At 43.5% G+C, this 20,189-nt stretch overlaps 1 protein-coding gene across 1 annotated transcript in view; it reads right to left on the reverse strand.

Moving 5' to 3' along the window:
• The window catches only part of NEK11 (NIMA related kinase 11), a 111,481-nt gene that overhangs the window by 1,916 nt on the left and 89,376 nt on the right, over positions 1-20,189 (reverse strand). The window contains 1 exon segment of the mRNA XM_080383224.1: positions 532-19,653. The gene's annotated coding sequence lies outside the window, so the exon portion shown is untranslated.

Consider the following 20,189-nt stretch of genomic DNA (forward strand, 5'->3'; position numbering starts at 1 on the left):
AGTTCATCTGCCCACGCTCCACTGTTGTGTTCCACGGTGAAGAGCTGAAGCATGTAACTTTGCCAGGTCCATGCCAGCTCCTGCAGGCAGCCCTGAGCTCCCTATGGGGGACTGTTGCCTCCAGATGAATAGCTATTGTTGTTTTCCCCAGGAGGTACCTGCCACATAATAACATCCAAGAAACTCTTCCCATTACTGCCTTTTTATAGAAATATGAGGAACAATTACATAACAGCTGCATGCAATTACTACATCAGGTGATGTGACCTTTTCAAAACCAAGAAGTAATATAATTTTACAGGTAGAACAGGAAAAGTTTTTCTTGTTGAATATAAAAAAAATAAAAGCTGCGAGTTCAAAACAAAACTTTTTTTTTTTTTTTGTAGGATTCCCTTTTAAAACACAGATAATGGTTGTTCTTTGAATCACATCTCACACCAGTTTCTGGCCATCTGGAGACAATGGAATAAAAGGAAGTCATAAACCAAGTAAGTCAACTCATTTGCAAAAGTATGAAGCCTGTACTAAGACCTTGTGCCTTTAGGGAAAGCCCTCCTTTCTCTAGGATGAGCTGAGTTCATCTTGCAGCCTGGAAGGTCTGTTGGCATTATTTGTCACTTTCACCCCTCTTGGGGTTTTTTTTCTCTAATAGTAGAAACTTCCTCTCTGAAACTTCAGCCTGCCAAGTGCAATTAACATTGCCCAGTGGCTTCAGAAGTTACTGATAAGCACCCAGACAGCACTATTGCGTTCAGGTTAGTTATTTAGGCTAACATGCAGTGTAGTTTTCAAGGCTGAGGTTGCAAGAAAGGCTCTGGCAAAAGACAGTAGATAAATACATAAACAAACAATATATAATACAAGTCTTGAAATCAGGGGCTGAGGAGTAGAAAAGTTTTTTTCCTTCATCACCAAACAACCTTTTTCCATCGGGGCTTTTCCCTTTGCAAAAGATTTATCCATGATTCTGATATGTTTTTGTGGTCTCCCTTTCTGGCCTTCATTCCCTTGATGTCTGGCAGGGCTGGCATACAACCAGGCTGTCCTGAGTTGGTCTCATTGTGTGGGGAAGGGATGGTTAGCGTGGCGACACGGAGATGCTTGGCTGGAGGATGAGGAAGAATGAGAATGGAGCCTTACTTTACACCCACAAAAGACCATAACTCTACTCTGACTTGGAAGTGGAGCAAAGGAGGCATGCCTTTTGCATGCCTTTCCAGCCCCCAAACCCAGGAATTCTCCAGCTCAAAAACCCACAGGCTCTGAAGTCCTCAACTCTTGATTTTATTTATTTTTTTTTATATATACAACCTCCATGTGTATGGTTGCAAGGAGCAGTTATCATTTAAGTGATTAAATTATAACAGTGAACAGTTAGCATTTAAGTCTAATTCCCACAAAAATCATTACAATGTTCAAGACCCATGCCTTGCCCCTGAACCTGGCCTATGCTATACAAAGTAGCAGGGAGATAGACTGGACCTCTCTGCGCACCTTTCCTTGGACCTTAAAAAGGCATGAGACCACAAAACAAGTCGTCATCACTCCAGCCTCTCCTGCTAATCTCTCTCTATTCAGCATAGCTAGGCAAGCCTGCAAATATAGACAGACTTCTATGAAAGACTAACAGAGGAAGCTGATCCAGGCTGTTGTCCCACTTGTAAGTTAACTCTTTACATCCTGGTGCGTTCAGCAGTTTTTGTTCATCCCAAAGGTCTGGAGAGTCATGACATCCCAACAAACAGCCTTCATGCTATGTTATCAGTGGTTTGTTTTTTCCATTTAGTTTGCTGTCTGGTATCATAAGTCCCTTGGATCGTATTTTCCTCTGGATAAACCTTTTCTCTGAAATAAATCTGGAATTATGCATATCTACCTAGGGAAAGCTGAACATGGCCAGGTATATAGGATGGTATATAGATGCCATCAGACTTACTAAAAAATGGCACTGTTCTATACATTTTCCCTAGAAGAGAAGTAACTTTGTCTCTAAGCTTTTAAATGGCCTCATGAAGAGCTGTAAATGTCTCTTCAGCCAATTTATGTGTTTGTCTTCCTGTGGATGTGATCTGATATAGTTTATTAGCCAAACATATTCAACTCCTTTTTTTGAAAGCTTAATGAGTTAATAAATAATGCATTCTTTATTTTTAGATCTATCTGTTAATACTCTACATAGCTCAAATGGCATGTGGATACCCAGGACCACAAAACATTTGGAAGTCTTATTCCTCTGCTTTTTGATAATCCCTTTTCTTCCTGCTGAGAACATTTCCATCCTTGTGATTGCTTTTCCATGGCCCCATCCTCTTGCATGAAAGCAGATGCCATAAACAGTATTTGAGAAGGCTGAAGGACCAGTGATGTGAAAATTGCTTCAGTGCTAATTCTACTTTCTAAATATAGGCACATTTTTTTCTGAATACAAGGGACAAGACAACAGAAGGTGAATGGTACTGATACTTACTTTTATAATCCTTCACAACATCTGCAACATTTAATTTGGACTTCTAGGAGGAGGCATATTTTTATACCATTAAGTTTCCTATGGGCCTTTCCCTCCTTCATGATGCTGAGGAAAGAAAGAAGTGTACGTGTGTTTGTGTGCTTACATGTGTAGTTATAAGAAGAGGGAGAGAGAGACACCTACTTACATGTACTACAAAATGCAGTCTTTTTTAAAAGCACATGAATTTAATGCTCTTAAATTGACACCTGTCTATTCAGAAGAAAGGTTTCTTCTGGGTAAGAGGCTTGATCTTTATTATCATCCTTCAGTATTGTGATAATCCTGTCCCCAGCCCCAGGTGGAGTCTTTCTAGGATTATTCTTACAGTCAAGTGACATTATAGGCCAAACTTGCTGCTGCTGTATTTCCATGTATAGTGATGATATGATAGCTGTTATTCATATTTATTTCTTGATTTATTTGATACAGTATCTGCTAGTATGAAAACTTTGTTTCAGGCACCTGTTTCTGTCCACTTGCTGAATGACTCTGCTAATGCTGTTTTCCTTGCCAGGATGTAAGATGCATTTTGATAACATCTCCTTTGTATGCCATGGATCTTATGGATGAAGCAGTCTCTGCATTTTGATGTGGACCAAAAAAACCAAAAATCCACCAGGGAGGAGAAAGAAACACAAATGAGAGCTCATAAGGTAACAATGCTGCCAAAATGCTAATGCTATCCCCCAGTACATGTGGAAATGAATTACAAGTAAAATCAAAGGGTTGTGTTGTCACTTTCTGCAAGCTCATAGCTATAATTTTTGAAACTTGAATAGCATTTTAAAGGAAACTTGAACAACTGTTTACAAAACTTGAACAATGTTTTACCATTTTCCTTTAAGAGCCTTTGCAAAAACCTGTCAGACATACCCACCAAAGGCTATGACTCTGTAAAACCGGAGAGGGAAGGATGTGGTGGTCCTTGTAGGTGCTGGGTAAGTATTACATGTAATGCTCTCTTTTAAATTGCTCTGCCTTCCCTTGTCTCTTACTTTGACTCTGTTTTCTCTCTTCCTCACTCAAGTCATGCCTAGCATAGTCCTTCAGGAACAAGATTGTCATGGGTACAAGGTCCCACCACCCTCACACATGGTCATTGAGGTGGTTGGCATGCAGATACCCTCAGACTGAAACTGTTGAATTGGGTAGCACAAAGTGCTATTAGGAGTGGCCAGATTTATTGAGGCATCCAAAGGAGTTGGAGAAGTCTCTTGGTTCCACAGAGAAGTCTTCACTGTACGGTAAATCCATCCTATGGGCTAAAAAACTAGGACAAGTTAAGTCTCTGAGCTTTCTCCTTGGAGTCATAATGTTCCTGAAAACACTTGCTTAACATTAAGGTAGCAGTTAGATTTCATGAGGTGGGAGAAAATAGTACCCGGGTCTTGGGGAGAGGGAGTGGGGGGAAAGGGAACCATATCAGAAAAGTCACTGGGTAATATCTAAATTAAGTATCTCCTTGACCACTGGATCCTGATTTCCTATAACTCATCTATAACTTTCTCCTCTGTGGAGTCTCTAATGTTTAAAACAGAGACAGTAGGCTTGGACCTGAAGGAAATTTTGCAGGCCAAGACGCTGTGTATTTTTTCTAGCTGTATTAGATGATTTCATAAAATGACCTCACTGTACCTGTTTTCATGACTGTTTTCTGTCTGTTTTCATGCAACTTGTAGAAAGTGAATGTTGAGACTTTTGAACAGCTACCAGATCTGTTGGAAACTGAGTCACACTGCCAAAAGTTATCAAGGGGGACAGACTAAACACAAACACAGCACAACTGTGCAAGGCTTTCTTCGGAAGCCGAATTAAATAGCAGTTAACTCTGAGGCAGCAGCTCTCAGAGCTTTCAGACCCAACAGATTTAGCATCACAGTGAAAGAGAGCTACTCCAGCTCCGAGACAGCTCATCTAATCTGCCGGCTCTCAGCATGCGTCATCTTGGCTCCCTCAAGCGGCTGGTCCTAGCGAGCAGACAGCTGTCCTGTTTCAACGCTCAAGTGTTTTCCTCCTAGCAGAAGTGTTAGAGGTCTTTGCTTCAGGTACCTCTGCTGCGGGCTCTGCTAAAAAACGTAGCACGCATTTCTGTGCAGCCATGGTTTCTTAGAAATTGGTACACAGTCAATAAGCGGCACGTAGTTCTGAGGTCTCATCACCCAAGAAAAGACTGAAGGACTGGGACAGCCTGTATTTTTTATCATGGCCTTTCTCTTGTCATCCTGTAAAGGACTATCTTGCTAGTAGTACTTTTCTCTAAATTCAGTGACAGATCCTAATGGGTTTTTTTTGCTGGTTACAGTAAGACTTCATTAGCTATATTAACTGAGGTCTAGCTCTAAAAAAGGCTGGCTGGGTAGCTGTGGGACCACATCCTGACTGTAGCATCCTGAAGTTCATAAAAAACGAATACAAAAATCCTCTACCTGAGTTAGAAATGGAATTAAGATACTTTGGTCCTACACTTAAGAAATTAAAATGCAGGACTGGTAAGTGACAAGACCAGGATATTTTCAGACGTAAGTTTAGACTCTTGTGCATTTTAAGACAGCTAATAAAATTGACTTGGTACCACTGACTGTAAGGATTTGCAACATGCTTTCTGAGGATGTGCTTGACATCTGCTGAATTTGTGATTCTCAGCAATTTGGAAAACCTAAAGAAAAAAATAATTTTGTCCCAAACACCTGGCTTTGGTTTTTGGCTTTAAACTCGTAAGAGAAAAAATGCTGGTTAGCATGCCCTTAGTAGTCTTTCCTTGGTCACTGAGCACACCGCATCACAACAGAATAACACATTGAAGGTTGGGAACGGGATCTGCCACTGTAAGTAAGGAAGGCAAAGGATGGTGGAAGGGGAGACTTTTTTTTCCCAAGCCTTGAGCACCAGCATCACTGTTTCAGTAGTGGGATTTTCATGGATTTACTTGAGAATGCACTGCTTGGCTTATTTGGTTTAAGTAACTGTTTCACTAGTAAGAATTGAAGGAGCCTCCAACCACCCATTTCCATTTCTCTGTAGGGATTATACAGGGTAAGGAAAAATGCCTGAGGAGCTACACCTCCCTTTTTAAAAAAAAAAAAAACAACACCTGGCATTTCAAAGCAGTGGTGACAAGGGCAAGTAGAGTGGAAAAAAAAGGATGTATATTGCCACTGAGAACCCCTGTGCAGGTCTGCCAGCACAGGTCAGTGTGGCCCTGCAGTTACAAGCTGCAGCCTGGGCTCTGGTGTCCAGCAGATGCCTGCAGTGGAGCCCCCATGGCCCTGCAAGTGCTGTGTTACTTTCTTTAGGCTCTGCTGTTGCAGAAGTTAACCAGCCAGCTGCCCAATCCAGCCAACACCCCAGTAACCTCTGCCAATTAATCAGTTAAAAAAAATGTTCCTGCTTTTCCAGGTGTAAGGAAATTTCTGTGGACACATGCTACTGATTCCCTGGAAAGACCAAAGTCAGACTCTAATGTTCCAGCAGCCTTGACTTGCCTGGGTAAGGGTTTAAAAATCTTTCTTGAGAAGTCAGGAGATCACTATGGCTATTCTCTGAAAACACTTTCCCAGCTGATGTGCTGTCCCAGAAAGGCAGCCAGTGAGGGAGAGCCTGAGCATTGTCATGCAGAAACTGTGATAAAGCTGAACTACCTTTATAAAGCAGCCCAATATTACTCTTAAGTTTGTCATTATATTAGATTCCTGCCAAGCCATTTCTCACCCCCTTTGCATCTTTGTAGTGAGAACAAAGCAAAGACAAATCATGGCTGCCAGTGGTAGGTGAGGAACAAGATCAGTCCCCTCTCCGCCATTCTTAAAGGGTTTTGTGTGAGAATAAGTATGTGTTTGTATCTTTGATTTGTTTTAAATGCCATCTTAGCTATTTTTTTCTGAATGACTTTGTTTTTATTACGTATTCCCTATTCCTACAGGAAAAGAGCTAATTTACCTCTTCCCTTCTGCTCATCCTTCCTTTCCATCGCTGCTCTGTTTTGGTGGGTCAAAAGAAATTCATTATTCTTAAAAAAAGTGGTCAATACATGGTTTGATAGAAGGTCACTCTAGAAATTATTCCAATGCATGAAAACATGAATGCTAGAGTTACTGTCAAGTCCACGCGAGCCTGGTAACTTTCAACAGTCAACTGAACACACACCATGCAAGACTTACGCCATGTATAAGAGAAATGCCTCCATTTTTGACCCTTGGGAACTCAGTGATGGCTTATTCCTGAAACCTTCGAACCACTTTAGACTTGAGTGGGCTTCTCAATACACATCTGCAGCATCTGGGACAGTTGTGACATCAGAAAAAAAGAAGGGGAGCAACAATAACGTGCAAATGTGTGCACCATTGGGAAGGCAACCAGGATCGCAGAACAGAGGGCTGACAGCAGTGGAGGCAATGCTGAGATGGAGAGGCGAGAACTGATTGTGAGTAAAAGCGTATGAACCCTCCAGTGCACGCTAAATTCGGTTGGGAGCAAAGGGGTTACATGGCAGTGAGGGGTGCGTGACTCTGCAGGGGGAGCCTGCCATACATAAAATACTAGTGTAAAGCCCTGTGAGAGCTGGGGTGCCCTGAGGGCCCAGGAATTGTCCCATCGTTGCTTTGAGGCAGCTCCTCACAGAATGGCAGATTGTGGATGTTCTTTCCCCTCCATACAGGTGGGTCCCCTCTCTCCCTTGTCCTTGTCTCTTCCCCAAGTGACAGCATGAAGGACAAAGACTAAGCACAGATATTGAAACTGCAATTGTCCATCCTGAGAGCAGGGCTGGAGAGAAGAAGCCCCAGGGACAGCCCGTAATACAGAATTACTAAGAAATAGTCATAGGCTGTATAAAAAGATCCTGGAAGTTGAGCCAATCCAAATTACACCCTCTTGCTTCCCACTATAACCAAGAACATCAGTATTTCAGCTGAAAAAAATGAAAAGCAGGAAGACGACAGTAGTGGATTTTTGCACTGTGCCAAAACACACTTCTCCCCCATCACAAAGGTATGTTTATCTTTCCAGTGGAGTTTCAGATGGGAGAAGGGCCTGGCCTAGGCTGGCACATGTGAAGAGCCAAATCTCATTAAAATACACACTGGGTATCACTAAACAACATTAATGAATACATATGTGGCACCTGGGATTTTAAGCAGAGTCTAGCTCCATCAGGAGATTTCCCTGAAGCCACCGTGCATATACATCAAGTGGCACTGGAAGCCTGGGAGCAAAGCAACTGGTTTCCTGCAAAACAGCGCTATTGATCATGCCCCATGCCTTACCGTGCTGAAACATAAAGGCAGTGGGATTACAAACACCCTGCTACAACCATTACTGACTCTCATCAAAAGCTGAACTACAAAAAGTGAACAGTTTAGTGCAACAGCATAAGTACAGCTCAGAGGCGTTAGCCTCAAGGAGCAAAAAAGGAAGAGGAAATGCCCTTCATCAAAAGGCTGATAAGCATATTTTTAAGAAAAGGAGATCAAGGCTGAGATGCACATAGAAGCCAAGTAAAGGCAGAACTAGCCTAGCTTCCATGCAGAGAAGAGGTGATAAATGCACTTTATTAAGTTGTTTCTAAAATTGGAGCAGATGAGATAAGCCTCAAAGGAGATACTAATTTAAGATTGATGTGGATTAAGTGTGGAGAGATAGCTGTTGAAAAGACTTCCATAAACCAGCTTTCTACATTGTCATTCACTAACAATCCCCAGTGTTTTCTAATAAAAATAATCTGTTAAAATCAGTCTCTGGAGACAAGTTGCCTTTGGCTGTCAGTGCAATTCCTCATAATTGTTTCACATAGTAAATGCTTTTGGAATAAGCCAGGGATTGTTTGAAGAAGAGACAGCTTTGAGATAGATCCTTAAGTTATTGCTATTTATACCGGCAAGCACTTTATACAGCTTTAAAACAGAAAAAAAGGTTACAAGTTACAAAAGAAGAGGGAAAAATCTTTTTTTAAAAAAAAAATTCCAAATAGCTAGTCAGAGTCACTTCAGTTGCTGATGAACAGTCTTTCCATATACAAGTTTGCCATACTATACAGCTGTGGAGGGACTTAGCCTTGTGCTTGCATGGGACTATGGCAGTGCTGGAGATAATGAAATGCTTGTAAGCCCACAGGATAAACTGATAACCAGGAACTGCAAAGTACTGTGGAGACCTCATGCCAACATGCAGCTAAAATCCTTGCCGACACAATTACTATGAAGTTAGTTACCTAAGGCAGCAAAGGCTACGTTGCACAGAAGTGAGCAGAGGCCATGAGCAGCCTGGCTAGGTCTGCCCATACACATGATAGTGCCCTGGGTCCGAGAGCAGGGAGACAAAGTTATAGTCCCTCTTTGCTGGAACCGGGGCCATGGAGCTGCAGGCCTTGGGCTGTATCCTGAACACACAGCTGGTAGGCTCTTCCTGCCACCTCTCTTAGTCATCCAAAATTCAGGACACTTCTTGGAAAGGAAAGACCAGACCTCCCCCATTTTCTTCCACAATCCCGCCTCAGTAAAACAAGAGTGCGGTGACATTTGGTTTTCAAAGTGGAGTTGAACTGAAGCTAGAAAACCTTCATGAATCCACAATGTCCATTTCTTGTATGTGTCATAAAATTCTACTCATTATTTGGCCATTAAGTTTGAGAGATGGACAGCAGCGTATGTCTCTTTGTTAGCGATAATGCAGACAAGCCCCCAGCTCCCCTGGTGCAGTGCCAGCCTAGGGGAGGAGCAGTTAATAGTGATTTTTCTGAGATGAAAATTTGAAATTCCAAGCTGGTTTCACTAGTGAGCCATGAAAGTCATCTTTAACTCTTACATATTAGTCATGATTTTGAAACTTTTAGTGTGAAAAAGCCATCCTCCTGCTTTGCATAGCTTTGAAGCGGTTGCTAGCAGGGTTCAGCTGCACGAATATTTCCAACCATAGAACTGTGCAACAACCATCTTTCATAAAAATAAGAAAACACGCTTTGATAAGGGTAATCTATATACCACATCTCAGCTACCTGGAAACACTTCTACTGTTTTTCACTGAAAAAAACACCTCTTTACCTATTAAAATATTATGATCAACTCTAAATGAGGTTTTTAGGTGCTTCTATAAAGTGCAGTGTGTTACCTTATTGCTTTACCAGAGGCCACTTAAAAGCAAAGAAGCTTTCATAAGCATTTTGCTAAGGGACTTGTTCAATATGGGCCATGCTTAGCAGGAGCAGGATATACTGACGAATACAGCTCCACCTGCTGCTGCAGGACCTGGGAGGTGTGAGGCTACTTCCGATCATCATACACCTAAAAGCCAAAAGAGGGTAAGGTACAGCCCAGACACCACTTGGATGAGGATTCCCCTTGGAGGGAGGGAGAGCTGGTGTTCGTTGGACAGCAGGAATTCACTTCTGTAGTTTTCCAAGTGATTTTCAGGCTTATGTCCATATCATTAAGTGGCTCTCTATGGATAGACTGTGGGTACTGGGTGTGGACCATGCACCTCCAACAAAAGACATCCATGTCTCCAATCCAAAGCCTCAGGACCTGCCTTCCCCATAATCTCTTTGTCCCATCTTGTCATGGATGCATCTATTGTATGACCCATGTGATGTTTGCACAGTGCGTTGCTGTGGTGTGTAGATGAAAAGGGGCTATATAAATGCTAATTTAATATATTCATTTATTCTATACTGAAGGTTGTACTGAAGGCCAGGTAAATTACACCCACGGCATCTGCCTGTCAGCTATTAATGTCACCCACTTCAGAAACAATAAGTTTCCATATAATCTGTTAAGCATGATTTTCTTTTGTCAGTCCTTGAGACTATTTTTAATCAAATTACACTTCTCTAGGTGTTCTGTCTGGACTCACTACCTGTTCAATTCAAGAAACCTGATTCATTACTACCTGCGTCATTTGCCTGCCCTTGCCACAAGACCACAGTGGCAATGTAATGAGGGAGGTCTGTCCATCTAGCACAGCCCTGGCTTCTCCCCGCTCACTGCTGAGATCCTCAGGAACTGAATCCTTGCCCTGAAGCTTTGTTGTAACCTGCAACAAGAGCAAGTTCTTTATCACTTGCTCTGGCTTTACCTGGAGTCCCTTCATTATTTCTTTTACTCCCCTTGAAAGCGTATGGCTGTCCCCAGCATCGTTCTCATTATCCCTCTGTGAACACTGGAAAAAACGTATTTACATTTCCTGACATGCTTAGTATTCCTGCCATTGCCATCTACCTGACCCTGCCCTGACCTTTGCAACAACCTTTTGCAACAACTCTACTCCAAACACTTTTTTTTCTTAGCTGCTATTTCCTGTGCAATTTTGGCTTCGTTTTCCCAGCCCCATTTTTGTTATTATTTTCTTCTTTGCTTTTTTATGCTCTCCTATATAGATTCCCTGTGGTAGTGATGACCCGATAGCCCTTTCAGATATCGGTTTCTGGACTCAGAGCTCCCTGCCACCAGCCTCACTGTAATTCGTAATGCTGCTGGGTACTGAGCAAGGGGCAATTAAGGTCAGCCATAAGTGAGGCTCAGCACACAAAAGGAAGTTTTTCTTGTGTGACTTCAGGCAGATCAGCTACTCTGCTGCTGGGAGTTAGGTGCAGCTGGGCTCATGCAGACGTGGTATGTCAAGAGAAAGACTAAGCTTACAGCTGCCAGCATCCCTAGTGCGGCTGTTTTGGCCTCAGGCTAAACACAGCTACGAGATCTAAAGCTGTGTGCACCTGTGCTCAGGATCAGTGTCCCTTCAGCTTGACACACCTCTGCATATCTGTGTCCCAGGGCCCACTGTGTCTCCAGACCCTCGGAGAGTCTGTGAGAGGCAGGGAAATAGTTTTGAATAGGTAATAGCAAGATTGTATTTTCCCAGTTCAAATTACATGGGGGAGACATGAAGCCTTGAGAAACAAAAGGTGGCTTATGATACCCTGACCTGTGCGGTAGCTCCAGACTTAGCCCTGAAATTTGGGAAAAGGTAATCTGTGCTGGGGCAGACCTCTGGCTTTGTTTTGAGGCTAATCTGTAAGTAGCTGCAGAGTCTGAACCTTGTCAAGCAAGTTCTTGGATTTGTCTGTAGAGTCAGTAAGTGGTGCAGCCAGACCTTTAGTGGCCATAAAGCAGTAAAACTCCAGTGCAAACCCACTACCATCACTAATTTACACTGGCATAGCTAACAGTCCACAGGAAGAATGCAGTTTATTATATTTCTGACAGTAAAATATATATTCTCTTGAAAGCAGATACAGAAGTTACTTACTAGGACATCCTTATCACCACAGTCTTTCAGTCATCCACCTTCCCTTACTGGTGTAACAAGGTTGATATGGTTCAGAATGGCACCTATTAATTGTTTTCATTACCTTATTTCCCCCTCTGTTTTTTTCTTTTCCCTAGGAGGCAGTGCTGCTGGAGAAAGCTGGTACTCTGGTTTTGTACTATCAGCAAGTGAGGGCCTGGCTGATCAGACACAACAAATGCTGCTCTTCAAATGGACTCTCCAAATCCCTGGAAGAGGCACCCTTAATCTCTGGGAACCTCTTGGGGAAGCAGCCCAAGAAGGACAGATGCGCAGCTGGGCAACACATGTTATAGTCTCACTAGTGCAAGGAGTTTGGCTAAAACAGTATGAGGATTACAGTGAGTAAGAGTGATGAGAGCAGGAGCAGTATCATTTCACCCAGGCAAACTGAACAGCAAAGACTTGAGCATTTCCAGTGCTGAAAGCTGATGTTATGGTGACACAGCTAAAGGGACAAGCCATTTCCCTCCTGAAACCAAACAAAATGCCTCTGGCTTCTGCTTGGTTTTGTAGCCTTACTATTTTTTCCTCTTTTTTGGGAACAAATGGAGCGCAACAATGCTGGTAACAGTTTGTACATCTGACTGCTGCTATGGGAAATAGATGGCAGAGAAAGGGGTTGAAGGACACAGCTGCAAGGAGTAGCTGACAGTCCAGTTGTACAGGTCTTGTAACAGCTACAGAGCGAATCTTAGTTTCTTCATTTAGGTTAGTGCAAGGAAGCAAGTGGAAGCAATCTAGCAGCTGCCTCACCAAAACAAAATGCAGTGAAAATTGTTTAAGTTCTAGCTCTGCTTTAGAAAATAGTTGCAATGGCTACTGCTTACCTATCTTGCTAGAGCTTTATTGTCCCTTTTAACAAAAATAATGTTCATTAGGCCATCTGATTTCTCTTTGCAAGTTCGGAACATCAACTCACCAAGGACAACAGAATTTAGTAGATGTTTTCCTTGTTTCTGGCTCACACTCTTAAGCTTGATCGCAGACCTTGTTGTTGCCAGTTAAGTTCTGGCAGATGGGTTACACTTGGAAATTGAGGTTTCCAGGACTAAGCAGCAGCTGAAGGAGGAGTACGAATACTGAGATTTGGAATCATGCACTGAATCTTTAGGAAGATACTGCCCTGAAAGATTGTCTATTTCTTTACCAGAGCAGCGTGAGAAGCTGCAAACTTCATGCTGTTTCCTGGAGACCAGACACCCAGCAGGTCCCCTGCCTGGCTGGCAAATCCAAGCAGAAGGTCCTATAGGCTTGGTAAAGCTCAGTTGGATGACTTACCAGGCTTTTTCATAGCTGCTAATTGGCTGCCCTTTCCAGTTACCCGTTACTCAGCTAGAAGGAGCTGCACAGAACCCAGCAGCAGAGCTATCTAAAGCAGACCTTCTGCTTGCTGGGCATGCTCAGCAATGCCTTAGTCTATCTACTGTAAGAAGACCATGAGAACCAGGGTGTGCAGTCATCCCAAGACAGACTGCTGAGAGAGCACTAAGTAGCGTAAAATACAGTTTTGTTAATTCTGAGTAATCTAGTTAGATTTTAGAAGACATAGTACTGTGAGTTCCACACCTCTGTGGTCAAATGAGCATATCAGCAGGAAGTATACCAATTCATAGAGTATCACCAGTACACCTGCAGCAAAAAGCTTTGCATCTGCAGTCAAGACTTCAACAAACCCTTCCCAGGGTCTGTGAGCACTTGAACAGTGCCAGTGCTCTCAGCTTTCCCTTTTAATCTAGTCCGTAGCATCATCCATCTGAAGCTGTAACTACATTTCTTTCCAACAGCATCTTATACTGTCCATGAAGGTGAAGCAAAAGGAGAAGCAACAAGAATTAGCACTTCCCAATTGTGTGGTCTGAACCTGGGGGGCAGCAGATAACCTGGTGGGTCAGGCACTCGCTTTCTTGAGTTGTGCTTCTCTCAGAGGAAACTGTAAATGTGATGCCTCAAACCCAGATATCAATGTGGGGAGGAGTGTTTGTATGTTTCACACCACAAAGAGCTACCCTGCTTGGGCAAGCAGGAAAGGATGCCTACTGCCTTTCTCCAGACTAGAGCCATGGAGCTGAGAATGGATGGGAACGTGCATGGTTCGAGAAAGGACAAGTAGCAAATAAATAAATTTCCAGGCACTACTCGCTTCCCATGCATCCCTGTCTTACGTCTCTCATCTGGTAGTCTTTACTCCTGACTGTAGGAGATGCTTGGCCTGTGCTGGAGGTTAGCAGTTGTCCTGGTTTCAGCTAGGATAGGGCTAATTTTCTTCTTACTAGCTGGTCCAGTGCTGTGGTTTGAATTTGTATTTGGTGTGAGAACAATGTTGATAGCACACTGATGTTTTCAGTTGTTGCTGGGTAATGTTTATACTAAGTCAAGGAATTTTCAGCTTCTCAGGCCCTGCCAGCAAGAAGGGTGGAGTGGCACAAGAAATTGGGAGGGGACACAGCCAGAATGGCTGACCTGAACTAGCCAAGGGGATATTCCATACCCTAGAACGTCACACTTTATTTTCCAGCTGTGGTGAGTTGGCTGGGAGCTACTGGTCACTGCTCAGGGACTGGCTGGGCATCGGTCAGCAGGTGGTGAGCAGCTGCATTGTGCATTGCATTTTTTTCTTTCCTCCCCTCCCTTTGGATTTCATTCCTCTCCCCCTTTCCCTCCTTTTCATTGTAACTGTTACTATTATTGTGTCCTTTTTTATTTATTTTATTTCAATTAATAAATTACTCTTATCTCAACCCTCAAGTTTCACATTCCTCTCTAATTCTCCTTCCCACCCCTCTGCGTGAGGCAGGGAGTGAGCAAGCAGCTGCTTGGTGCTCAGTTACTGGCTGGGGTTAAACTACAACAGTGACAACTTCAGCTCCCAGAATCTTGTCAAGACCTTGTCTCAAGGAACAGCCATGCATTGTTGATTTAGTCAGAGTTTCTCAGCCTGCCCATGAGCAGTAAGCCTATTCTTGCAAGCTATTATAAATAACTATTTTGGCCTCCAACTATTTTGGAAGGTGGATGCTCCATCCTTCCTCCATTGTTTCTGTATAGAACCAAGGACAGTTGTAGATAGTAGCTGGTCTGAATCACTGGGACTAAGACATCAGAAGAAACAGTCTTAATAGCATAAGCTCAATTAATCAACAAATATAAATTAATCTAGGCAGACAATTAAAACAAATAATGAGACAGTAATAGGAACTGCATATCTAAATCCAGTTAGTGGCTTTGAAATGCTTTTCAAAGTCTGAGTCATGCACAGAGTGCAGATACTAGAGATACCATAGTTAGCAAGGACATGCTGTCTCTGGCAAATTGTCAGTGGGCAACCACTCAGAGGTCTTTCTGCATGCACCCTACTGAGACCCACCTGCCTTCTTCCTTGGTTCTGAGCAAGCTCAGACACATCTTCCTGCCCCAGCTGGGAATTGCTCCTCTCCAGAGCACCTGCATCTCTGTGGAAGCACTGTTGTCACATGCTGTCACCTCTGCATGCCACCTCTTCCCGACATGCCACCAGAGTTAAAGCTTAAATGCTCATCAGCATGTGGTTTTCTCAAGGAAATCCACTGGTGAGCTCTGTAGGGAGGGGACATGCACGCTGGGATGCTAAAGTGAAGGAGGAGGAAACCATTTCTTGCACCACTGTCATTTCAACTTTGAAAACTTCTGAGGATTAGCCTCTGGGGAATGAAGTCAATTAAACTGCCATCTGGCAAGCCTATGAGGCATCCCCTCCTTTCAATGGAAGTCCTTTTCTGAGTGACATGAGCTGAGTGAGGCAAGACTAAACAGATAGCAGCAGCAGCAAGTTGTTTCTAACTGAATGACTGCACAGTTTTATATTGTGGTACACTGCCACTGAGAGGCTGTCATTTTTTCAGAAGCAAATGCTCTGAAACTAGAGAAGACTGATTTCTGCTTTGGCAATCAAGATGTGACAACACCTCTGAACCCTTCCACGCCCCCCCCCCCCCCCCCTTACATAAAAGACACAATTCAAAAAGACACAGTCTGCATCTTTTTGCTTGGAAAGGAAAACCAGACATGGCCGAAACTCCCAGTGTGATGTTCCTGAAGAATACACCTCTCCAATCAACTAATGTTTGCCCAAGCACTTTCAAACACAGAAAAGATTGTGCTGATAAAAATAACTGCTTCTTGCTTGTATGGCTGCATAAAAAACATACCTGCCAAGCTGCCCAGGGAGCCAGAAAGCCTGCTACAGTCTACCACTGTGACACGCTACCCTGTATAGGTCCTTTCCTTTCACCTATCTAACTCCTCCTTAGACCAAGTGACTTGAACCTTGTAGCTGCTGTTATTCATACCCATATCAGTACAGGGCTAAAGCCTGTCTACCAGTTTTTTATTTTCAGACCACTGAGGCTGAGAATTAATCTTTTCCCTGGTCCTTGCGGTTAAACACACCAACCAGAACACAGCTGAAGTCCTTGCCAGCTGTAGGTTTTGATACATGTTTTGTCTCAAGATACAAGAGAGCTTTAGGTACTTGGTATTTTCCCCAACATGAGAGATCAACAAGTCATTTTTTAACCTTCCACCTTTGATAAAATAACCTGTCTGAGCTATGTGTCTTAGTATATGTTCTTGAAGACCTTCATGGATCTTTTGTGCCCCTCCCCATTTTTTTCCAAGACTTTTCCAAAATAAGACCAATAAAATGGTATGTGATCCACAAAGGATGGTCAGTATCTCCCACCTTCTTATTGCTACGGTCCAGTCCTCCACTTCGACATGAAAAAATTCTGCTAGCAAAGGTTTTATCACATCACTACGTTAAAAATGCATGTTCAGTTGCTGGCACAGTAGAGGCCCAAGAACCTTGCCAGGGTTGACATGACTCTTCATCTGCTGACTGGAGCCCAGGAACTGGCCTCTGTCAGGTGTATTTTGCTTCCCACCAAACCCATTACAAATTGTTGTGCCGTCATGTTTTGTCAGCAGAGCAATTACGCTCAATTCCAGACCACTGACAGAAACAGAGCGGTGTTGGCCTTGTACCAACACTTGCAATTCCCACTAGAAAAAAAAAAAATAGTTGGATCACAATTCCCCACTGACAGGTAGTTTCGGAGCTGTCAGTTAGGCAGTATGTAAGCCACTTAACAGGGCTTTAGTGATACCGCAAACTGCTCATTTCTTTGTGCTGCTCAGTACCATCCCCTGTGATTTCTGTAGGATCTCAGGAAATCAATAATGTGGGGTCATCTCGATGGGAACAGAAATTAGTCTTGAGGTTTGAGACAGGCGATGGCAGGAGTAGGGGGAGGACTACGAACTAACTTCTGGTTCAGCATGGAAATGCCTGCTTGTCCCCAGACACTGCCCACGCTACCCCCATATGGGGCTTCCTTTGCCAGTTTAGTTTCTGCTTAGCCATCGTCTCTGGCCACCCCAAAACCCCATTCCCCCTGTGGCCTGGCAGCTTGCACTTTCCTCCCCTCCCCAGATCAGAATTAGAAAAAAATAAAGTTCCCTTTGCTCCCCATTTTGAGAGCTGCTGCACTTGGGTTATCACCGTGCTAAACCCACAGACTGCAAAATGGCATTGAGAATGCTCTGTCAGCTCAGTTGCCCCCAAGCCAGACCGTGGCAGTGGCTAACTTCCAGTAGCCTGAAACAACCAGTGTACAGGGTCTTGACATGTAATTTCAAGTGGTGAACACAATTTATCACCAAGGAAATGAGCTGAGTGGACACCAAACAGAGCTACCCACAGGTCAGTAAGCAAAGACACGCTCAGTGTGAGTCTTTCTGAGCCAAACTGTGCTTGTGATTAGCTACCACATACACCGACATACAGTGATTGAAGAACTTATTTTTTGTATCTCTTGGCCTATCATACCCATAAAATACATCAGACTCCAACCTCATCTTCCAGAGCTCCTGGGTTTAGCTCAATTCCTTCATTACCACCTCATGTTCTTGCCTTCTCTCTATTGATGAGAGCAGTCACATTTATCCGATTCTCCAGCCAGCAACTTTGACTTTCTCTATTGCAAGCATCCCTTTCCTGACTCCCCTCAGCTTCATCCTTGTTCACTTAATGCTGTCATGTGACAATAAGTCAGTGCTTCTCTGGAAGAAGAGTAGTGCATGTGGACTTGCCTGTGCTGATAGATCTTACTGGTTTGCTCTCTTGCCACCTCAATTCTCATTCCTTTGTTCTGGCCACCTGTCATGACTTGTTTTCTCACCTCTACACCCTTTGGAGATAGCTCTGCTGCTGAACAGGTACATTGCTGGCAATCCAGCCACCGAGTAAAACCGTAACACAAACCTTATTTAATAAGAAAAACATCTCAGGGTGCACTGTTGATCCATGACACCTTTTGCCTAATTTCCCTTAATGAAGGAGCTGATATTTCATTGAAAACCATTTGCTGAAGAACATGAGCTTCACCCTCACACTGATAAATCTTAAAACAAAGAAGTAATTCAAACAGCCTACAGTCAGCCTACTGCAACATCAAGGGCTTTATTCCAAATTGAGTTCAAATTCCTCCTGCTGCCAAAGCAACAAAAAGCACTCTGTTTATTAACATGAAAAGAATTGTTCCTACTTCAGTATATCTTATTAACCCAGGAAGGGAATTCAAGCACCCTGCTATATTACATTTGATAACTGGTATTAAACTCATCAGACCCAGCTCTAAACTCAAGACACATTTAACAATATTCAGGCATTAAAGAAGTGCTGACATTATGAAATACCTGATTTATATTTGATCCTCTGGGGAGGATGAGGAAGATCACTTTCTCTGCTGTGTTCCCCAGTGCTCTGCTTTGGCTGAAATCAGATGTCTTAAGGGATGGGCCCTAACGAGGGCAATTATTTGAAACATGAGGTCAGCCACACCAGGCCTATCTGAATTTACAAAGCTGGCATGTTTTATGGTGTTATTAGTACTCAAAAGACTTAATTGCCGTTTTGTTTGAAAGAGAACTTAAAACATTGGCAGATAGCCATGGGGATAGTAAGGCTCTCCTCAGAAATGTGTCTCTTTTTTAGGGCTTCCTACCTTCTGAGGGGACTTATTTGTCCTCATTTACCAGGCTGGGTTTGAGGTTTATATCTTCAAGGGATTCTGCCTCTTCTCCTTTTTATCCTCTGCTCATCTGGAGTTTCTGCATCTCTCTTCACACATCCCGTTCCCAGAAACAGTTTCCTCATACAACTTCTACCTTGTTCTTGGAAACGTAACCAACTACTGAGTCCAGGGGGGGCTGACTGGCCCAAGTGGAATGAAATACTCCTTCTCACCTGACCCACAGCAGACAGAACGGTGGCATGACCAGCAGCAGTGGCCAGAAAGTCATCACTCTGCCTAGATAGCCAGCAACTCATGCAATGCAGGGAAAGAAAAGTGGAAAGTCACAAATCCAAGAGCGAGAGCTCTTTTAGAGAATAAATGCCTAAAGCTCACCTCACCAGCAAATGAGTTTTTGTCTTGCTTCCACAATGAGTGTCGACACTAGTGGGTTTTAATGGTGTTTAAAGGCTAAATTAGGGGGCGATGGCACACAGCATTTGAGCACACAGTGTACTGCTTTCAGGGCTCCATACCCGCAGGCTAATCAATGCACGTCCAGTTCCCACTGGAAGCACACATCTACCCAGCAGGTACTGCTGTACCGGTTCCTGAAACAGAAGCCAAGATACAAGCAAATCCACTGTCGACATACAGAGCATAATTGGAAACTCTCAGCCTAGCTGCTCGCTCGTTAATCAAAACAGATTCATAAAGTACCTGGCTCCTTCTGCCTGCTCCTAGTCTATAATTAGCAACTTGTGCGTAGGTAGCAGCACCGGTAAATTGCTTCCAGTCTTCGGTGACAGTAACTTGTACCTGTGAGAAGGATATGACAAAGAGACAAGCAATAGGCATGAATGGCTCGAATAGGCATGAATAATGCAGAAAGCCATTAGCACTAAACAGCAACAATAACTCTTCACATCTCAGTACTAGCTCTGCTTTCATTTGCATGAGTCTCCATTGCCTTGTCGGAATTAGAGACAGATGTTAGCAGCTGGGAAAGGCAGGCACCACACAGCAGTCAAGCAGGCTCCTTTTACAGAAGTAGAACCAGCACTGAGATTTTACTCTGTGGCTCCTTGGAAAAAAACCTGAAAGCTGCTGTGCTGGTCCCAGACCTGTTCTGCCTGGCTCTCAGGAAGCGATTCACCCCATCCATCCTCACCATCTGAACTGGGTGCTCAAGTCTCCTTTTTTTGCGATCCAACAAAATCACACCACCTGTGCCCTTGGGAGCACATTTCCCTTGATCACCTCCTTTCATTGACATGGCAACAAGACCTCCAGGCAGAGACAGGATCATGTTCTGCCTTAGGGATGCTGCTGGTAGTAGCAGTGCCCACGCACGG

The sequence above is a fragment of the Falco punctatus genome (assembly GCF_963210335.1).
Source record: "Falco punctatus genome assembly, chromosome: 4".
NCBI classification, from domain to species: domain Eukaryota; kingdom Metazoa; phylum Chordata; class Aves; order Falconiformes; family Falconidae; genus Falco; species Falco punctatus.